At 38.9% G+C, this 7,897-nt stretch overlaps 1 long non-coding RNA gene across 2 annotated transcripts; it reads left to right on the top strand.

The window, feature by feature from the left end:
- Positions 1-3,825: 3,825 nt before the first annotated feature.
- On the top strand, positions 3,826-7,302 carry LOC117320155. 2 transcript variants are annotated; one of them, XR_004530933.1, is made up of 4 exons: positions 3,826-4,357; positions 4,768-4,858; positions 5,205-5,299; positions 6,292-7,302. It is a non-coding gene; the product is annotated as an uncharacterized LOC117320155 (long non-coding RNA). The 2 variants fall into 2 exon arrangements; XR_004530932.1 differs by lacking the exon at positions 4,768-4,858 and having other exon boundaries at positions 4,217-4,357.
- Positions 7,303-7,897: the final 595 nt, after the last annotated feature.

Genomic DNA, 7,897 nt, shown 5'->3' with positions numbered 1-7,897 from the left:
TTGTTGTAGCTGTAAAACAAGAGGCCCAAGGGCCTTAACGGTCATCTGACTCTAAATTAAAGAACATTATACTATTGTAGTATGCATTCTCTGTAGCAGGTATAGTGGCACTTTTGGCCATGGTGGCCATTTTGGAATTTGGATAAACACAAAAAATAACAACACTTGGTCAGGACCATCTCAGGATCATTTTTGGAAAGTAAGAACTAAATCCCACTGGTGGAATTTGAGATGAAGTTTGAAATATGTGTTGTTCAGAAGAACCATGATTGCGCAATCATGTTACAAATTGGCCGCCATGGCTGCCATGTCAAAGTTTTTACGTGGCTGAAAAATAACAATACTTTGTTGGCTCTCCTTCCTTAACATCCCCACAACCTTCCAGCTCAATGGCACCAATGGAACTGGAGAAGAAATTTAAAATGTGTTTTTCAAGATGGTTGCCATGGCGGCCATCTTGGATTTCTGACTGACCTGAAAAATAACAACACTTGGTCGGGACCATACCAGGATCATTTTTGGTAAGTAAGAACTGAATCCCACTGGCGGAATTTGAGAAGAAGTTTGAAATAGGTGTTGTTCAGAAGAACCATTATTGCGCAATCATGTTATAAAATGGCCGACGTGGCTGCCATGTCAAAGTTTTTTACGAAGCCGAAAAATAACAACACTTTGTTGGCTCTCCCTCCTTAACATCCTCACCAACTTCCAGCTCATTGGTACCAATGGAACTGGAGAAGAAATTTAAAATGTGTTTTTCAAGATGGTTGCCATGGCGGCCATCTTGAATATCTGGCCGACCTGAAAAATAACAACACTTGGTCAGGACCATCCCAGGCAAGTTTCAGCTCAATCTCACCAGTGGAACTTGAGAAGAAGTTTCAAATGTGTTTTCAAAATGGCGGCTGTGGCGGCCATCTTGGATTTGAGACTGACCCGAAAAATAACAACACTTGGTCGGGACCATCCCAGCATCATTCCAGGGAAGTTTCAGCTCAATCCCACTGGTGGAACTTGAGAAGAAGTTTGAAATGTGAAAAGTTTACGCACGGCGCACGACGACGGACGAAACATGATGACTATAGGTCATCCTGACCCTTCGGGTCAGATGACCTAAACAAGAGGCCCAGGGGCCTTAACGGTCATCTGACTCTAAATTAAAACCCTTATATTATTGTAGTATGCATTCTCTGTAGCAAGTATATAGTGGCACTGTTGGCCATGGTGGCCATCTTGGATTTCTGACCGACCCAATAAATAATAACACTTGGTCTGGACCATCTAAGGATAATTTCTGGTAAGTAAGAGCTGAATACCACCGGTGGAATTTGAGAAGAAGTTTGAAATAAGTGTTGTTCATGAAAACCAAGATTGCGCAATCATGCTACAAAATGGCCACCATTGCTGCCATGTCAAAGTTTTTACGAGGCCGAAAAAAAAAAACCCACTTAGTTTGCCCTCCTTCCTTAACATTCTCACAAATTTCCAGCTCAATGACACCAGTGGAACTGGAGAATAAGTTTAAAATGTGTTTTTTAAGATTGCGGATATGGCGGCCATCTTGGATTTCAGACCAATCTAAAAAATAACAACACTTGGTCGGGATCATCTCAGGAACATTTCAGGCAAGTTTCAGCCCAACAGCACTGGTGGAACTTGAGAAGAAGTTTAAAATGTGTTTTTCAAGATGGCGGCTATGGCGGCCATCTTGGATTTCGGACCGACCCGAAAAATAACAACACTTGGTCGCAATCATATCAGGATCATTTCAGGCAAGTTTCAGCTCAATAGCACTGTTGGAACTTGAGAAGAAGTTTAAAATGTATTTTTCAAGATGGCGGCTATGGTGGCCATCTTGGATTTTGGACCGACCCGAAAAATAACAACACTTGGTCAGGATTATCTCAGGATCATTTCTGGCAAGTTTCAGCCCAACAGCACTGATGGAACTTGAGAAGAAGTTTAAAATGTGTTTTTCAAGATGGCGGCTATAAACCGCAGATCAGAATTTAACCAAATTTGTTAGTAAGTACCTCTATGTGACTGCAGGCATTCAAATTTATACAAATGATGGGACTGAGGGGTGGGGCCTGAATGGTGGGGGGTGAGGGGCAGTGATCTGAGGGTTGCGGCCTGAGAGGTGTGGCCAAAAGGGGTCCATTCGGCAATATTGAAATTACTTCTTCTCTGGAACTAAGAAATGCATGACATTGATATTTCAGTGGTAACGATTCTGTGGTTATTATCAGGTAAAAGTGGGCCACAATATTGTACAATGATTACCTTCATTTTATTTATAATGTTATAGATTATGCTCTGTCACCAACTTTAAATCAGAAAACCTGTTTATAGGGACCAGTTGCCATAGCAACCATAATTTTGAGAAAAATAAAGTGGCATGCACATCTACACATGGTCCTCTATATCTGTGTGAAGTTTCATTGGAATTGGCCCATCGGTTTAGGAGGAGTTGTCCGGACAAAATGCGTCTACGGACAGATGGACGGACAGACAAACTGATTCCAGTATACCCCCCCTAACTTTGTTGCGGGGGTATAAATAGCATTCAAAGTCTATAATTAGTTTGCAAGTCAAAGGTTAAATATTATTCAAACTCTTTAATTAGTTTGCAAAGTTATATTCAGTATTTATCCTGAACTCATCGAGATTCATCATAGAAAAAAGACAATAAATGATTCTCCCAGGAGTTCTGAATGATTTGGTCCTCACTGAGATCGGCGATGACTGGTAGAGGTTGCTGTGCAAAGCAGGGTACCTAACAAGTAAATTATTTGAAGCGTTAGGCCACGGCGGCAGCCATATTTCATTGAAACAGACAGTAGGTGGCGTTTGGTGAATGTGGTTATCAAATATGGTTATATTTCTCAGTCTAGTTCTTGATTGCAATAACCGAACATTAATGTTCGTTTAAAAAGCACATATGAAGCAAGAATATTCTCAAAATCGACTTTGAATGGTTATGAAGGAACAAGATATAAACTGTCAAACAGAACACTTATGGCGATTGTTGATATTTTTTTCTTAAGTAAGGCAATTGTGCAATTAAATTAACATAATAAAGAGGACTCACTTTTGTTCCAGCCATTGACATCAGGAGAGTAGGGCATGGCTGATATGTTACAAGGATTGGTGGAGAGGTACAAACCGACCTCCAGCACGTGTAATAACCATACCACTTCAATGTCAGTGAGAACTGTCCCCTCTCCCACAGACAATTTCAATGTGGCCAGGGAGAATAAAGATCATTCTGTAGGAACACATAATCTGTGATTTAAACTAATAAACCTCATATGAGAAATTGAATTCTTCTATAAATATTTTTAGTGATATACACACACACCAGATACTATTACTACCAAACAATAATTGAGCTTGTAAAATATGCCAGATGAAAGAGGATATGAAATATTTCTGCAGACAAAAATGATTTAGGTTTAGACTGTACAGACAGAGAGACGGAGTGAGGAACTTAAACAAATGTCCTCTGTAGTACTGTGGGCAATTACCAGCCATTTCTCCCATACTTCACAGGGTTATCCGGCGGTTGCTAGGGAAAAGATAAATCTATCTTACACAGGTGGGTAAAGACAGCCGGCACACGCTATATGACGCTGCTCACAATGACGTAACGTCATCATTTTATGTGGAGCAACCAAGTCGTAAATTATGACATCATCAATTCTGACACACATTCCAAGGAGCATTGAAGATGGTGCATTGAAAAACTTTCATAAAAACTTACATTTGGTTGCAAGTATGTGAGAAAAATAATCAATCATGGGTCTGTTCCAGTCTTCATTAGCCCCCACTTCTTGGTAGTGAGTTTGAAACCTACATGGAGCAGTTGCCAGGTACTGACTGTAGGTCGGTGGTTTTTCTCTGGGTACTCCAGCTTTCCTCCCCCTTGAAAACCAGGCATGTCCTTGAATGTGCCTGGCTGTTAATACGACATTAAACAAACCAAACCAAACAATCCATGCATTAGTGTATACATGGGATACAGCTCAGATCAGATTTAAGTTTCTTTTTCTTTATTACATAGGACTTTGCTCAGATGAGATAATTCTATTAATTATAATACCTATATTTTACTCAGGTGAGCTTTACGAGTATTATTAAAATATATAATATGATTTCATTTTGTATATTATAATTATGTAATATCAAGAAAGTTAGATAGTTATACATTTATATATATTAAGCAAACTTATTTTTGTCATTATATTCCTATTAATGATGTATGATCATTGTATTTCAGGTCTTTAAAGATTTCCTTATCTGATTGTCTGGTCATTCCCCGTCTTGTACACAGAAATCACAGAGCTGTCATTTACAGGTGAGGATGCAGGTGAATCAAAAACTTCATCATGCATGTTCTTGTCCAGTCTCAAGGTAGACTTTGTTTCTGAGTTTCTTAGTAGATATATGTTAATATGTCCACCCTTGTTGTAAGGAGCATACCCTTTCTTGTGTAATAGGAGAGGAAAAATGTACGACCAGACTGGGGTTTGAACCCGGGACCTCTGAACACTAGCCAGATCCTCTAGATCGACCCAGTCCAGTTCCACTACACTTGTATACTTGGTACTTTGTTTCAGTTTTTGTTTTGTTAGCCATTTTCTTTCGGTGCTTTCCTGTTAATGATCACTTGTAAAGTGGTCACTTTCAGATAGATTTTCTTTATTTGTATACAGATTGTTTCTATAATAACACAATTCTAATATAGTTGGTATGTTTCTCTGTCAGTGACTCTCATTTTCTCCATGTTGCTGGCAGCAGTTTGACCGTACCTCCGCCAGTATCTCCATGTTGCTGGCAGCTGTTCAACCCTATCTCAGTCAGTATCTCCTTTCCTCAGTACAGGTGCCCCTTTTCTCTGTCATCTTTTTAATCAGTATACAAAACAGCTCTGGAGTCCTCTTTCAGATAACTTTGATTATGCACAAAGATTGGCTGATCTGTTTTCTTTCAAAATATTTATATCTTTAATATTTGTTAAGGGTGTAACTGTTTCTGTCATAAATTATCTCCCCTGAAGTGGGGACAAGTCCCATTATGTCTCTTCAGAAAGAGTATTCAGATAATCAATAAAAAACCAGAACGCCTTTAATACAATTTCAATATTTAATATATAAATTGTAATAAACAATACATTGTTTCAATTCACTATTTCACTTTTTCAGAATTTCTCAGCAGATACATGTAGCTGTCCGAGGATAAAGCTGTGTCCCAGACTAATCGGTTGGCAGATATCGATGATATATACTTTGCTTCTGACGTAAGAATTGAAAACTTATTTTCCTGTATGTTCCGAGGGTAGTCCTAAACTCACAGAGATGTTAAATAGAGTATGTGTCATGGGGACAAGTTTGTGCATTAAAAGGAATTAGGGAGGGCAGTAATGTAAAATGTGTTACAACTATTTGTCAAAGGAGAGGGAATAGGATAAAGGGGATTTTGTGTGGAGGTTGTACCCTCCTACTGTCAGTAATGAATTAAGACAGGGTTGGACAGGTCCTTAAATAAATTCTTACAGACTGATATCAATTATAAAATCCAGAAGTCACCTCCTCATGTCAGTACAGGGTGTAGCCCGAATCTTCTTATGTTGGGAAGGGAGATAAATCTGCCTTTGGACATAATGGTAGGATTGCCAACAGGGGCTGAAGTCTGCTGCCATAATATGTATGTGGACTGGCTCTAAGGGGCAATGAGAGAGGCTTTAAATGTAGCTAGGTAGAACTTGGGGATGGCAGCAGCACAGCAGAAAAAATATTTTAATAGTGGTTTAAAAGCCAGAAGATATACAGTGGGGGATTACATTTGGCGTTGGTACCCCTGGGGGCTTAATAACAAACTGGGAATGTGATGGACAGGACCCTACAAAGTAACTAGGAAACTATCAGAGGTTACATGTGAGATACAGAAAACCCCAAAACATCGTCCAATTACAGTCCGCGTAGATCATGTCAAACCTTACACTGGAGAGTCGGAGCCTCAAGCATGGGTAGACAAGGGATCAGGGATAGTGCCACTAGATGTGGAGGAACCAGGGTTAGAGGAAAAGGGGGAAGATGATAGGGAAGGATACAGAGTCATATAAGGACCATAATGTTAATTTTCCAAGGGAGGTAACTACTCCTGTGAGGACTAGAGCTGGGCGAATTATTAAGCCAAAACAAATATTCACCCCAGAATAGATAGGAAATAAAATATTGGTACATGAATTATTCACTTTAAATGCACTTGCTATTAATTATATATTAACAGATAACTAGCGATGGATGTGCTCCAACTAATGGTAGAAAGCGGTGAACAAAATGAGCTGGATAATGACCGGATATGGTGGGTCAAGGGGGGCATGCAGTGTTCAGTGCCATATCGAGACAGGGGACTTAGACTACCTGGACCTGATGGAGGATTAGCCGTGCAATATCAGTGATAGTTTATTTGGATGGACAGTTTATTACAAATACAGATATTCTGATTGCGATCGGGTGAAGTATAGGGTACAACATTATATGAACTCTGATCTCTGTGTGTAGATACTATATAATTCTGCTCAGGCAGGGTAAAGTTTATTTTTGTTATTGGTTATATTTGTTGATATTTACTATACACTTGTTAACTTTGATTACTATTTGATAAAAGTTGATTTTGTTTCACTGTTGATACTTTACAAATGTTATTATATATATTTCAAGTTTAAATCAATGTTGTTCAAACGGGGACTTAATTTTTCAAAGAAGGGAGTGGTGTAGCGGGGGATGTTCCTGTTTGTTTGTTGTCAGGGTAAGCTGACTAGTGAAGCTTTTCTCTATGTTGTGTATTGTGTGTGTGTACCTGTCACTGTGACCGTTGTTGTACTCCAATCACGTGCCCTGTCTTTGTTGATGTTTTTGTCATGTAGTTGTCGCTTGCTTTCTCGTGAGTGTCCGTCTTACTCGTATACCTCTGTGAGTCCTGTGTTGTGATTGGTTGTTTAGTTTCGTATTGGGTGATAAATTCAGGGTTTTACTTGTATACTGGGCAGTCTGGCGGATTGAGTTCCTGCATGCTGTCACTTTCTCTTCTCAGGTATTTATAGTTAGGTTAGGTTTTAGGTAAATAACGTTAGGAGTGGGCCGTGATGGGTTTAGTTTCGTAGCTATTGACGGGTATGGGGGGTCGGTATATGTAGGATGTAGTATTATTGGTTGGCTAGGCCTAGGCTGATTGTCTCTGTTCATGTGTTAATTATTGTAAATATTTATGTTATTCATAAAAAATTGTTAACTGTTATTGAAGTGTCTGTTCTTCCTCTCCCAAACAAACAAGTACATAATACCCAATCGAACCTGGGTTACATCGGTATACACAGGCCAGGGCGAGTCCAGTGCTGTTTACATACATAAACTGGGCCCAACATGCTCCTGTTACAAGTAAATTAATTCAGTTCAATAAAATTATTAATAGTCTATCAGTAGAAATCATGAATCCTGACTTAGTAATGGATTCTTTCCACAAAATATTTTTATGAAATACTGTTAAGTAGCTGTATATTTTAGTAAGTTGATTTAAAAAATATCAGGGGAAATTGTTGAATTGATTGTACAATTGTGGTTTGAGATGTGTGTACAGTGTAACCGTATGAATTGTAGAATTGTGTATTATTATTGTGATGGAATGCCACATTGATGTAGTTGTGTAAGGAGTGTATTGATTTAAGTGTTATTTGGTGATTTATTTTTACAATGGAATATTACACATGTTCATATATCTGTGATGTTGGTGTGTTGGGTAGATTATTTTTTAGCTCGTCTTTCGAAGAAGAGTGAGAGCTTATGTTGTCACGTCGGCGTTGGTTTTTCAAATGTTAAATTTTTAGGGGGGGGGC

The sequence above is a fragment of the Pecten maximus genome, unplaced genomic scaffold, assembly GCF_902652985.1.
Source record: "Pecten maximus unplaced genomic scaffold, xPecMax1.1, whole genome shotgun sequence".
In the NCBI taxonomy this organism is placed as follows: Eukaryota; Metazoa; Mollusca; class Bivalvia; order Pectinida; family Pectinidae; genus Pecten; species Pecten maximus.
Note: the sequence above shows the minus strand (reverse complement) of the source record. Positions and strands in the feature narration are given on the sequence as shown.